Source organism: Phycodurus eques, chromosome 17, assembly GCF_024500275.1.
Source record: "Phycodurus eques isolate BA_2022a chromosome 17, UOR_Pequ_1.1, whole genome shotgun sequence".
Classification (NCBI taxonomy): domain Eukaryota; kingdom Metazoa; phylum Chordata; class Actinopteri; order Syngnathiformes; family Syngnathidae; genus Phycodurus; species Phycodurus eques.
In genome coordinates, this window is record NC_084541.1 from 5,079,765 (window position 1) to 5,094,089 (window position 14,325).

The 14,325-nt window shown below is 41.6% G+C and overlaps 1 protein-coding gene across 1 annotated transcript in view; it reads left to right on the forward strand.

The window, feature by feature from the left end:
• The first annotated feature begins 650 nt into the window (after window positions 1–650).
• Window positions 651–14,325, forward strand: part of ntm (neurotrimin) — a 164,494-nt gene continuing 150,819 nt past the window's right edge. The window contains exon 1 of the transcript XR_009770198.1: window positions 651–725. The gene's annotated coding sequence lies outside the window, so the exon portion shown is untranslated. The remainder of the gene's footprint in view (window positions 726–14,325) is intronic.

A 14,325-nucleotide genomic window follows, 5' to 3' on the forward strand; every position in this document is an offset into this window, starting at 1 on the left:
GCATGGTGGAGGGAGGAGGGCATTTTGCTGATCATGATTTGAGTCTCAACTCAGGATGGCTAATGAGTTAATAGTTGGTGCTCAGCGTGTTTTAAAAATGTTGGGGGGAAAATTAATGCACATTGTATATAAAGTGATGCATGTGAAATGTATGTAATTTTAATAGCACTGTATTGAATTTTGTTGAACAATTTTTTGTAACAACATTGTAACAACATACAGTTGCTAAATATCTTATCAAAAGCAATACAATCTAGCGCTTTATATATTAAAAAAAACAGTTTTGAAAAGTACAGATGAAAAAATATTGCGACTAAAATATTTTCAGGGAAATGTCTCAACCACCCAGCAGCGCCTGCACTTAAGGCAATGGTAATAGATATTCAAGCTACCGATGCACATCCAGGAAGTGGGCAGACGCTGTAATTGTCATATCCAACAAAGAGCATTTTATTTTAAGAAGCTCTGACCGGAAGTGCTTGAGTTTACAAACGCTAACTTGTTTGCGGCGCCGCTACCAATAACCTCATAGTTGAAGGAGACTTTCAGCGTCGTGGCCGTGGATTATCTACCGTGAAATAGGAGGACGTGGGGTGGGGGGGAGGGAGGGAAACACTTTTATGGATTTTTAGACTTCGTACAGAAGCCAATCAGATCAATAAAGATGACACATCCCATTTATTGGGCTATGCTGGTCGGGATGGCCATACTGTTGATGGGGCAAGGTAGGTAACAGTTTTCATCCTTCTGGCACTTGTCGCTCATCACTGACGGGTTGATTGGATGCGGTTGTGGTTGGGTTATACGATGTTCTCACCTAACTGGAAATTGCATGAGGGTGATGTTTGCGCCTTCATTTCACATAATATTTATATATATTTTTTTAAATCACATCCAAATTGAATCTTAAAAAAAACAAAAAAAAACGAGATTGGGGACTTGACTCACGCAGTCTAACGAGCAGCTTTGAACATATTTTTACACCAGTTATATTATATCTGAAACCCAGTTCTGCGTCTCTGTGAAAGATCAGAATTTCTTTCCTCTATCTGGCTTTGGTTATCTGTTGTTTATCATCTGTGGAATAATATTAAGCACTTGTAGTCGCTGGATCAATTGTCTGTAAATGGTTGGGTTTTGTTTTGAGACATGATAAATCTCTCGTCCGGGAGCTCTTCTCTGTGAAGTTAAGTAGTAGTTCCTAATCCACATTCACTCGGTGGTGAGGTCGTTGAAGTTAAGCCGTAGCAGTTTCGAGCAGATGATACTGTTTTCAACCAGAAAGGAGACCTGTCTCCAAATTCCGGAGCTTCTCTGACCCTACCATAGAAAACGTTCAGTTAGTCAATCATTTAACATTTCTTTGACAAAAATCCAACAGTAATGGACATTTCCGCGCTCTTGATCTAGGTTCCACTATATTATAAAGTTTGAAACAAATGCTTTCTAATCCTCTTTAGTCTATAATTAACCCTTGCATCCAGACGTGAGCAACCCCAAATCCACTTTTCTGGAGAGATTTTTAGCAGTACAACTGTTCCTACAAGCACTCATTTTGTCCAAAATCTCGTCAGTATTTAGTTCTTATTTTTTGTGGTATTAATGGTATTAGCCAGGTTTGGGGAGTAACGGTATTACGTAATAAGATTACGATGCAAGGTAACTGTATTCCATTACAGTTACAGAAAAAAATGTAATCAGATTACAAGTACATTGATTACAAATTGGGATTATTTTGCAGGATTACAATTTTAAAACAGGGAGAGGTTGATTTTGAGTCCCAACCTTTTGCAGAGTTAGCAGCGCATCATTGAATCATAAAGTGGGAGATGCATGTGTGCGTGTGTGTGCGTGTGTGTGTGCGTGCGTGCGTGCGTGTGTGCGCGTCAGCTATGGGTCGGGTTAAACTACCGCTAACTGCAAAGATTGCCTTCATACATTTAATTAGTCATTTTTTTCCCCCATTTCACTCGGTATATCACACACACTGAATCATGTGGACAGATTTTAAAAACGTTGTTATGAAGCTAGGCAGCATGGTGAACAAGAGGTTTGCACGTTTGTCTCACAGTTGTGAGGTTTTGGATTTGAATCTCGAGTATCTCCGTGTTCATTCCAAAAACATAAAATATATATTTGTATATATTTTATTGATTTTGAATTTATTTATTTTGGCAGCACGGTGGCCGACTGGTTAGAGCGTCAGCCTCACAGTTCTGAGGAGCGGGGTTCAATCCCCGGCCCCGCCTGTGTGGAGTTTGCAAGTTCTCCCCGTGCCTGCGTGGGTTTTCTCCGGGCACTCCGGTTTCCCCCCACATCCCAAAAACATGCATTAATTGGGGACTCTAAATTGCCCGTAGGTGTGAATTTGAGTGTGGATGGTTGTTTGTTTGTATGTGCCCTGCGATTGGCTGGCAGCCAGTTCAGGGTGTACCCCGCCTCCTGCCCGATGATAGCTGGGATAGGCTCCAGCACGCCTGCGACCCTGGTGAGGAGAAGCAGAAAGCTGTTTATTAAGCATAACCTCAGGGGCACACCTTATTTACTGTAGCCAGTAGTTGACTACAGCGAACATATTTGATTGACAGGTGAAGGGCTCATCTCTAGTGCCTTCAGCGGACCAACCACTCAGTCCTGCAGCTTTAGGGCGGGCTTTATTTTTCATTATTTCAGAAGCATTAAAAAAACAACGATATGGTTTATCATGAGTTTTGGGGAAACCATATCATCCGTGACAGGCGTAATCATGACATGTTGTGCCACCCACCAAAATAAGGCCATTTATATAGGATGCCTCCTGGACACCTCCCTGGTGAGGTGTTCTGGGCACGACTCATGGGCAGAAGGCCTCGGAGAAGACCTAGGACACACTGCAGAAACCCTCCGAAGAGTTGGATGTGCAATGCAATATGCAATAATCTTATTTATTGTGTGCCCCTCACTCGAGTAGCTTTATAACACCCTGCAAAGAAAGTCTTTGCCCTGTCTCTTGGCTTGCCATACAGGGAAAAGTACAAACGACAGTGCTGTAAAGTACTGTGTGGCTCTTTTTTTCTACTGCTCAGTCCATAATAACCATAATAGAGTTGTACGTACTGTATCTGCAAAGAAATCTTGCAGATACAGTCTGTCTGTGCACTGCACCATGGTGGCTACGAGATTTAGTTCTCTTGCTGGCGGTTGAGGTCCCGTAGGAAAAATAGTTGGCACCGCAGCTGGTTTCAGCCTATGCCTAACTACATGTGTGAATCCAAGGCTTTCCTTTAAGTCATTCCCAAAACACGCCGGTTCGAAGTCATCAGCACACAGTTTGGAATGCTTGCTAGGAACCCATAGCTGACCACGTTTCATATCCTGTCGAATGACTTTCCATATCCACTGGTCAGTATTTCTTTTTCACTTGGAAAGCCAAAGAAACTCTTGCCACTGTCTGAATCATTTTTACAACCAACTGCACACAATAAACCATCGTGAAATCATACGACAACAAACCATACAAAGATGAGAACAATAACAGGCAACAATAGCAAACAGTGCAGAATGAACAAGGAGTACGGCAAGTGTTACGTCACAGCTCCGGATATACAGGAGGTGAAGACCGGAGGACGGTAGATGCAAAAAGCAGAAGATTCTGCATTCTGAATCATAATTTATAAATTTAACTGCTGTATAACTGTTACATAATCACTTCGAAATATCAGGCATGGTTTGTAAAGGGGTCTAGAGTTATCAAGAAAAAATTTAACATCTTTGTCCTCTGACCTTTAAACATGCCCAGTCTGCCGGAAATCAAGAAGAAGAAGACGTCATGTGGAACGAATACAATGCAGTGATCTGTAAATAAAGCAAAAAAAAAAAAAGAAATACAAGACTGATTCTTCAGAATGCCACACTATGCAAACCCAACAGTCTGGAACAGTTAGCTCAGAGAAAACCCACGCAGGCATGGGAAGACAGTTGACAGCTCCGCCCCTCTCTTCACCCGAGTGTCCAAGACATGCGGCCGCAATTCTGATGACGCGACCACAAAGTCTATCATCGAACTGCGACTTAGGGTGTCCTGGTGCCAAATGCACGTGTGGACACCCTTATGCTTGAACATGGTGTTCGTTATGGACAATCCGTGATGAGCACAGAAGTCCAATAACAGAACACCACTCGGGTTCTGATCGGAGGGGCCGTTCCTCCCAATCACGCCCTTCCAGGTCTCACTCTCATTGCCCACGTGAGCATTGAAGTCCCCCAGCAGAACGATGGAGTCCCCAGCGGGGGTGTTCTCCAGCACCCCCTCCAAAGACTCCAAAAAGGAGGGGTACTCTGAACTGTTGTTTGGTGCATAGGCACAAACAATAGTCAGGACCCGTCCCCACACCCGAAGGCGGAGGGAGGCTACCCTCTCATCCACTGGGGTGGACCCCAATGTACAGGCACTGAGCCTTTCGGTCACGTAGGCTAGTCAGTCAATCAGTGTATGGGTTGTGACATACCCACATGGTCACATGGGTTACATATCCAATCGGGTGAGTTTACTGAAATGAAGAAGTGGAGCGCTTGTAGCAGCCTGGCTAAGCAGCGTGGTTCCGTTATTTTATACCGAGACAAGACCACAAGATAGAGACACTTAATTTCACAATATCACAACATAGCTATTTGCAGCGATTATGTATGAAATAAGAATTGTCCTTAATTTAGAAGGAAATTATGAGTTGGAAGCGCCGCCTGCGTCACTTCCGGGTTATCGTAATTTTAAGTTACAGCGTTAAAAATCAAGATATTTCATAAATATGAGGGGCACCACGTCATATTTTTACAAGTTTAACTTTAGGCAAAATGACGACAAACCTTTTTAATCAGTCTCTTATCGGAAGGTGGCTACACTTTTGAAACTTTGAGTTCTAGACTTTCCAGAGGTTTTGTTCCGAACCCAGTCACATAAAACAATGATGCAAGTGGTGAATTTTACAGAAAATTTAATAATAAAAAGGGGGTTCTACAGGATAAAACGCAGACAAACACAAAACAAACAAGGGACAGACGAACATTGGCAAAGGAAGGGATTTGTGACGTGAGATTAGCAGAATGGGCGTGTAGTGAATGCATATTGCTGAGGACTCCTGTTCTCGTTGATTTCAACCCAAATAAGCACTAATCTGTACTTTTAGTAGACCGCAATGTTGGACTTACGTGTCTGAAACACGTTTGAGGCAGGCGAGTCAGGCTCCCGAGTGTTCGGCCGGCCCGGTCTCCACCGAGAACAGGTGGAGAACAGGAGGAAGGAAAAAAGGAGGAAAACCAGGAACCAACATGTTCCCAGGCAGGACGTCTCTCAGGTGTCCGTCTCTGTTCCCTCGGAGCGCTTGCAGGAGGCTCTGCAGCCGGGGATCATCTATCTATCTATCTATCTATCTAGCTCTCTCTCTCTCTCTCTCTCTTTCTCTCTCTCTCTCTCTCGGTCGGTCGGTCGGTCTGTCTGTCTGTCTGTCTGTCTATCTATCTATCTATCTATCTATCTTAAAATAAATCTCCCAAGATTTTTTTTCCCCACAAGTATGTATGTGAGCATTTGAAATGGAAATGTGAAAGGATTTGAGTATATCTTATGAATGGATTTGTGGATGGTATGTGAATAGATTTGACATGTTTATGCGAGTGTGTTTGAGGTGTATGTCAGAATCATCTTTATTTGCCAAGTATGTCCAAAAAACACACAAGTAATTTGTCTACGGTAGTTCTAGTACAACAGACAGTCAATTGACAGAGAACACTTGTGAGACATAAAGACATTGACAAAAATAACTGTCACTGAGCAATAAAGGGTTGCAAATATTTGACATGTTTATGTGAGCGTGTATTTATATGAGTTGAAAAGGAAGTGGTTTCAAAATCAAATATGGCATTGACCAACAGCCATAAAGTACAATAGTAAGCCTAATTTAAGCAGTAGCGTTACATAGCATTATACTGTATAGTACATACATATATATTTTAAATGTATATATGTCGTATACTTGTTTATTATTGTGTTACAATAACGCCTTTCCTCATTGATTTAAAATGGCTGCTTTTAATGTGTAAATGCTGTGGGATATGACATAATTTTCGGCCAATCAGAAGCCGTATGACGTAAGGCTAGGCTGGCTCGTCTATCAAGAGCGAGACGCCATTATTCGGACGCGGATGCTGCCGAATATGTGTGCCTTTCAGGCGAAAGTGCAGTGGATGTGTGTTTACTCCTGGACTCAAGACAGAGTTTCAACAAAATGCGTTACAATCTGAAAAGTATACGGATTGTTGCAGGCAGGATGGCCGGATAGTCGCGTTTAAGGCCCCTGCGCCGCTCTACCTAACGAGGTGTCCAAAGGGAATGAAGGAATTAAATTTTTGTAGTGAAACTCGTGTCATAGATATGCACTCCAGACTACACACAGTCTTTTCAAATATTTTATTACTTTTTTAAATATAGGTACATCTCAATAAATTAGACTATCGTTGACAAGTTTTTCTTCAGAATTCATAGAGTGATTAAACACTGAAGTTCTTTTCAGAGGGCAAATTCGAGCCTAATTTCTACATTAAAAATCACTTTATTTCTTGAATTAATTTACTATTTTGTTTGACGTTATATTTTAGTTTCTCAATACGGGGAATTTGTTTTTATTTGCTATGTGCTACAATCATCAAAATAATACATATTGTAAATATGAAATCCTTCACTCTGAGTGTGTGCAGTGTGCAGTTCATCTCTATAACTTCCCTTTTTGAATTGATCTACCTAATAAAAGATTTATACTATTCACGTACGAGCATGATTGACATGAACTCGTGAATGCCAGTGATGTGTGCGAGTATGTGATTGATGTGCTCACGTGAACGCATTTGAGTCGTGTTGATGAGAGCAAGACACGTGTGTGTTGGAGCATTTGAGTAGTGTAAATGAGAGCATTTGACTAGTGTCACTGAGAGCATTTGACTAGTGTAAATGAGAGCATCTGACGTGTCAATGAGAGCATTTGAGTATTGTAAATGAGAGCATTTGAGTAGTGTCACTGAGAGTATTTGACTACTAAATGAGAGCATTTGACTAGTGTAAATGAGAGCATTTGAGTAGTGTTAATGAGAGCAAGCTTCTCTCAAAAGTTTATAAATTAATTTCATGTACTAAATCCATGCACTTACCAATCAACAAATGGGAAGATGACCTCTCCATGTCTGCTGACCGTAGCTACTGGATACAGATTTGTAACAATACGTTTAGAATGGGAAAAAACACAAATCTACAGCTTACACAATATAAAGTGCTTCGTAGAACAAACTTTACTCAGTACACTATGCATAAAATAGGCTTCTCTCCATCTAATATATGCGTGCAATGCACCAAAAATACCCCAAACACCTATTTTCATGCTATATGGGAATGTACACCAATTCAATGCTTTTGGTCTTTGGTTATACAAAAACCCTCGTATATTTTAAACTGCAGGATTCCACTTTCCCCAAGATTGTGCATACTTGGCGATTTAATCATAATTGACCTCCCTAATAAATATTCACAATCATTACTTGTCACGTTAGCTACCGCTAAGAAAACAATTCTATTAAACTGGAAAAACAAACAAGCTATTAACATCAATCAGTGGCTAAATCTCATCATAGAATATATTGCGTTAGAAAAAATATCAGCAGAACGAAAAAATCAATTAAACATATATGTAGATAGCTAATCACCTTCCCTCAACATGCTAAATCAAGACTCTTGATTCCTTTGCCTGAGTAGGGTGCCATCTGACATGTGACAATAGCAAGACTATTTTCATAAGTGTGAAAGTAAACAATGGAATTTTATATTCTTTGTTGTCGAGGTTGTTGTTGTTTTATTATTATTCTATTTATTTCCTTTTATTTTCACACATTTTAGATCGGTTTGCATGGTGAAAAGACACATGCATGCTGTGGGGATCTTCTCCTCTTGTCCCTGTGTTTGCTGTTCCGGCTCTGTGGGGGCGGGACTATTTTTCACTCCTTCCTGATCTCGGGGGTGGGGGGGAACCACTGGGGTGACCTCCTGCAGAGTAATGGTGGTGTGGTGGTGACTCGCCCATGTTCCGTGAGTGCTAGGGCGGTGCCGGCTACTGGTGGGGGCGGTGGGGGAGGTCGGGCCTCACTGTCGTTCCTCGGGCCAGCCCTGGGTCCCTCGGTGTGGGACGTGTCTCGTTCGTCGGGCTGCTCTTGGGTGGACCCCTGGGCCTGATCCCGCCCCTCGATTGATTGGGTGCGGTGCGGCCACAGCAATTACAGGACACTTCTGTCAGTCTCTGTGCATGTAAAACGGTATCAATTTACTTGCATGTATCTGCAGGCACACACCCCTTACTGCAACAAATAACTCATGAATATGCAAATCGCTTGTGTATCCCCTCACTTATACTTTCGCCCTGTACACTTTTATAATTTACATAATTAATGCCACCACACTTCAGTTGTACAGCCGGGTTCACGACCCTTGTCCTGCATGCTTCTTCTCCTGTCCTTGTCCTGTTCTATCTTGTCCTGTCCTTCCCTCACCAGGTGTAGCACTACAGCCCCATGTAACACTCATATTTAACATTTCATTGTTGTAGATAATGTAATGATTTACTTCACTCATCCTGTTTACAATTAGTGCTTTGTCTTTTGTCTTTGTTTCTTTCTCCCTTCTAGAAACTTTGTTCTGTTCGACTGATCAAGTCTGATTCTCAATAAACCTCAATTATAATACCACAGGGGAAGCTCCAAAACTCCACTGTGACACAGTAAAACTGTTTCGGCATAAAAGGTATACAGATTTCCCATTCTGCTTGACCTAACAGCCGAACAGGAAAAAAATAAAAATAAATAAAAATAAATTAAAAAATAATAATGAGAGCAAGACTCGTGCGAGTGTTTGTGTAGTCCTTATGAGAGCCTGTCAGTAGTTTGTGTGTGTGTGAAAGCATTTGAATAGTAAGTGTGAGAGCTAATCCTGAATAATGTCCCTAACAGCCCCTCATAGCATCCAGTAGCCGTTCATATTAACGAGAAGGCGCTCTTTCTTCAGAATCAGAATCATCTTTATTTGACAAGTATGTCCAAAAAACACACAAGGAATTGGAGCCGCTCTAGTACAACAACAGATAGTCAATTGACAGAGAACACTTTTGAGACATAAAGACATTGAGAAAAACAGTCACTGAGCAATAAAGGGTTGCTAGTTATCTGGTACTAACATTATTATTATTATTATTTTTTTTTTTTTTTGACAATTGTGCAAAATTGTGTTTTGGACATACTTGGCAAATAAAGATGATTCTGATTCTGATTCTGAAAAGATGGAGAGTCCTCTAGCACTTAGAGAGTCCTCTAGCACTTAGAGCAGAGCAGTTCGAATGACTAATATTACAATAGTCTGGTGCAATGACCATTGTGCAAAGCACGCCGAGAATTCAAGCGAGTAGTACGATAGTCTGGGACAATGTTGATTGTGCAAATGTTGCAGATACTCCTCAGTCAGTGTGCAAATGGAGCAGATGCTACTCTGGCATCAGTGGCCAGTATTGGTCAACAACAGATATGCAAATAGTGCATACGTGGTGAGACTATTACAGTGAATGCACGAGTCATATATAATTGGCCCGACAGAAATGTGACAACAAACTTAAGACAAAAAGACAAAAAATTGCCAGCATGTTGTAATGGAATTGTAGGTTAGGTGTTTAAGAATTTGATTGCAAGAGGGAAGAAGCTGTTGGAATGTCTTGCATTGATCAGTAGTGCCTACCTGAGGGAAGGAGCTGGAAGAGCTGGTGACCGGGATGTGGAGTGTCCAAGCGGATTTTGCACACTCTTGTTTAGTTCTGGCAGCGTGCAAGTCCTCAAGGGTGGGTATAGGGGGTACCGACAATCCTTTCAGCAGTTTTTATTGTCTGTTGCAGTTGGAGTTTGTCCTTTTTTCAGAAAGGAGCGCGTGCAGGTGGAGATTGACTAAAGCAGTGAAAAAGACAGCGACTTTTAACCATGTCAAATATAGTGAAACTGTGTTAAAGGAGCATTAAAACATGCACTCGTGCCAGTGCGACCAGATGAAATCACACTGAAACACAGCACGCTGAAAAAAGGGTTGCATATGCGATATGCCATTTTGGTAGCAGTCGGGAGTCTTGCCGTAGCAGTGGCCCGGGAGTCATGGACAGACCATCCCAGTTCATACGCGTCGTGGGGAGCCAGCCAGCAGCACAAATTTCATGTAACCTGATGATAAATAAATAAATAAATAAATGAATTTGACGCTCTTTTGGACCATAATTCATGGAGTAGTTAATAACCCCCAAACCTAAAACTAAAAATATAAACAAAGATTAAAGGAACAGAATAAGGACAACCACATACACCCCCAGGAGTCATAAGGTGTGAGTACACACCTGAAATGTAACTTTAAATGAGCTGCAATCACAAAACAAAACCGATGCAGTACGTGTTAAGATGCATTAAAACAAACAATTTATGAAAGCCCTGGCAAACACTATCTGCACGCTCAGTTGCTTCTTATTCTCTTTCTCTCTGTTTATTGGTTGTCTTGCACTGACTCACAGACAAGGCTCATTCACTCACTCTGTCTCATTCAGAGTTCCCCCTTTTTACTGATCCTAGAAGAGATGCAAAGTACATGGAACCAGCATGACACTAAAGTATATAAAGGCAATTGTGTTGCTTTTATAGGGAGGAGGCCCGAGTTGAATTGGTTGATGTAGATTAGTGCTTCCCAAATGTTTCACACAATGTACCACCTCCAAAAACACTTGGATCTCCAAGTACTACCAGAATGACCAACATTAAAATACATTATCGTGTTCATCAACAACGAGGCAGGTTTCTTTCTTAAAAGGTATTTCATATTTAATATTATTATAAGCCACTGTAACATTATACACAGTTTGAACTTTAACAGTGTTCTTAAATAATAGTCAAATGTACATAAGTAATGAATTCAATTCAAATATTTTGAACATAAAGGTTCAATAAAAATTGCACCTCAATAAATATTTGGAAACAAAGAATTATACAATTCTTAAATGCAACTGCATTGAACTTAAAAGTTATGTACAACTGAATTGTACTAAAAAAATATACTGGACGGGATTAAAACAAACAAAAAAAAAGTTTAAACCACTGCAATATTTTTTACATTTTGAACATTTAATTCAGGGATAATCACATACCAATAGAGGGAGCCGGCGTAACACTAGTGGGACTCTTACCACACTGACGATCACTGAACTGTAGACAATTTGAGGGTCACAGTCCTCTCAGCTCTCTGAAACATGCATGCTGGCCTGTGATTGAAAGACAACAAAATATGCATATACGTGTTATTGAAGTTTTACTGACATGACATCTTGCGCAGAAGGATTGACTAAATGAGCCAGACACAAAATAAGGCTGATGTTCATCATCCGGAGATTTTGACATCAAGCAGGTAGACAAATATAGAAAGCATTTGGTCATTGAACAATGCTAATTTCGAACTCTGTGAGTTGTAGGCCTCGGCAGCTAACACGACAAGGCTATAGTCGGAACTTTGTGTCATTTGCAAGCAAACTAATGTTAGCCAAATAAGCATTTTCCCCTAAAACATCACAAAGTTTGAAACATAACTTACCATTATAGCAGTGGGTCTTTCGTGTTTGTCGATATCCAGCTGTTGAGGGCCACGCTCACCACGGCTTGTGCTGGCAACGGACTCCCGTATGGCCGTAGCCAAACTTCAATGACCGCAAAATAACTCCGTCATTTAATTATGAACCCCACCCCCGATAACAAAGCTGACCGTTGGCTGGCGGCCATAGCACTAAAACACCACCACCCCAATTTCTGTTTCATTTGATTGTTTGTCTTGTGGCAGGGCCACTGACCCATCAGCCCACCAGGGATATCCCTGGTCTCCCCATACGGCAGTCTCCCCTTGTGCTGTAGGTAAAGTTTTGGTTAGGGGAGGCAGACAGGAGGCCCCGTATGACGCCTCGTGTGCTTGTGGCATCGATCTGTAGGTTTGAACACCTACCAGTATTGTATGTATTTGTTGTATTTCATGTGTGTACCGTATTTGCTTTTCTCGTTCTCTTTCATCCCAATGACTTGGCGTTGGGACAAAGGAAACAATGTCACAGGCTTTGACCTGTCTAGATTACAATGTCCCCTGACACTTGAGAGGCTAGAAAAATTTGCTCAGCAGGGAGGTTGCTGTATTTTTGTGTGTGCCTGTGTATGTTTGGAAGGTCATATCTCCAATACAGTTAAAGGCTTCCACAGAGCATACTGTATGAAAGGAATGGGTGGAGAGAGTCCAAAGAGAGAGCGAAGGCAGCAGTTTGTGACCTTTTTTTCCTCTATCACAAAGATTTCAGGGCTTCTAAATTGTAACATTGCACTTTCCCAAACTATTGACTGAACTGAAATTAGCTCTCACCAAAAATGCATACAATGCCTTTCACTGGGAGATAAATCAATCGTGACACCTGCCAAGCAAGCTAATGCTATCCCACTTTTTTCAAATGTCTTTTCATTTTGTTCTGTTCTCAAGCATGTCCCATGCTGTCGACCAATAATACCACTGATTGTGAGCCAATCAAAGTTAAACAAAGCCAGAATGAGACTCACTGTAGTAGAATAGTGGACTGATAAAAAAAAAAAAAGGTACTTTTAAATAAAATTAATTCCTGTGTTGTGTTTGCACGTGAGCTTGTTTTACTATATGTTTCAGCATATCATAGTGCTTAAATGCTCCTGGTGCAACAGCAATAGTGACAAGAGTTTTTTAATAGTTTATTTGTCCAATGCTGATCCAAAGCCAGTGATGGGCGGTGCATTCGGCACCTGGGCCTTCAGTTGAGATTTAAGTGACCCAATCCAGCCCTTAATACCACTACTACCACGTCGCAATTTTACAAAATATACAAAAACATAATATAACAATGTGTGGCATTATAGAGGGAGAGAGATTTTATTTTATTATTTATCGTTAGTTTATTTGACCGCTACCTTGGCCATTGCTACACAGCATCTTTTACTTATTAATGTCGAAAGAATCACATATAACACAGAGGTACTGACTATTGTTAATAGGGCACTTGTACAGTACATTTGTACTTTGATGTCACTACTAACTTGTCATTAAAGCACACAGCCAAACAAATCTATAGTCCTGCACAAACACTATCATTTACCAAATGCATCGCAAGTTTCGCTCCTTCAGCCACTTTGACATTACCACCCATGAACAAATCACGTGACAGCTCAAAAAACAAGAATACACAAATGAACATGAAACGAAAAACTGCTTAAATTACCCAAATTTAATAGATTAACACTTTATAAGGCCCTCATGAAAATACTTCCATTCAGCCATCCATTTGCTGTACCGCTGTACCCACCCAGGCACAGGGAGAACAAGCAAACTCCACACAGGCGAGGCCGGATTTGAACCCGGGTTCTCAGAACTGTGAAGCAGACATGTTAACCAAGCACATTAATACATATTATTATCCATCCATCCATTTTCAACACCGCTTATCCTGGTTAGGGTCGCGGGGCGCTGGAGCCTATCCCAGCTGACTTCGGGCGAAAGGCAGACTACACCCTGAACTGGTCGACATATTATTATCCATATTATTATATATTTTTTATTGTCCAGCCATCCATTTTCTGAGCCGCTTATCCTCACAAGGAGCCTATCCCAGCTATCATCGGGCAGGAGGTGGGGTACACCCTGAACTGGTTGCCAGCCAATCGCAGGGCACATACAAACAAACAACCATCCGCACACATATTCACACCTACGGGCAATTTAGAGTCTTCAATTAACCTACCACGCATGTTTTTGGGATGTGGGAGGAAACCGGAGTGCCCAGAGAAAACCCACACAGCCACGGGGAGAACATGCAAACTCCACACAGGTGGGGCCGGGGATTGAACCCCAGTCCTCAGAACTGTGAGGCAGACGCTCTAACCAGTCGGTCACCGTGCCGCTTATAATGAGGTTGTAGATGAAGCTCATTGTTTTTTATATAGTGTTTTGGCCAGCAGAGAAGGCTCTGAAGGCCTTCACTGAACACCACTGTCCAAAGCAGGTGGCAGCACTGATACATTATATATCCATCCATCCATCCATCCATTTTCAGCACCACTTATCCTGGTTAGGGTCGCGGGACGCTGGAGCCTATCCCAGCTGACTTCGGGCGAAAGGCGGACTACACCCTGAACTGGTCGCCAGTCAGTCGCAGGGCACATATAGACACGGACAACTATTCGCACTCA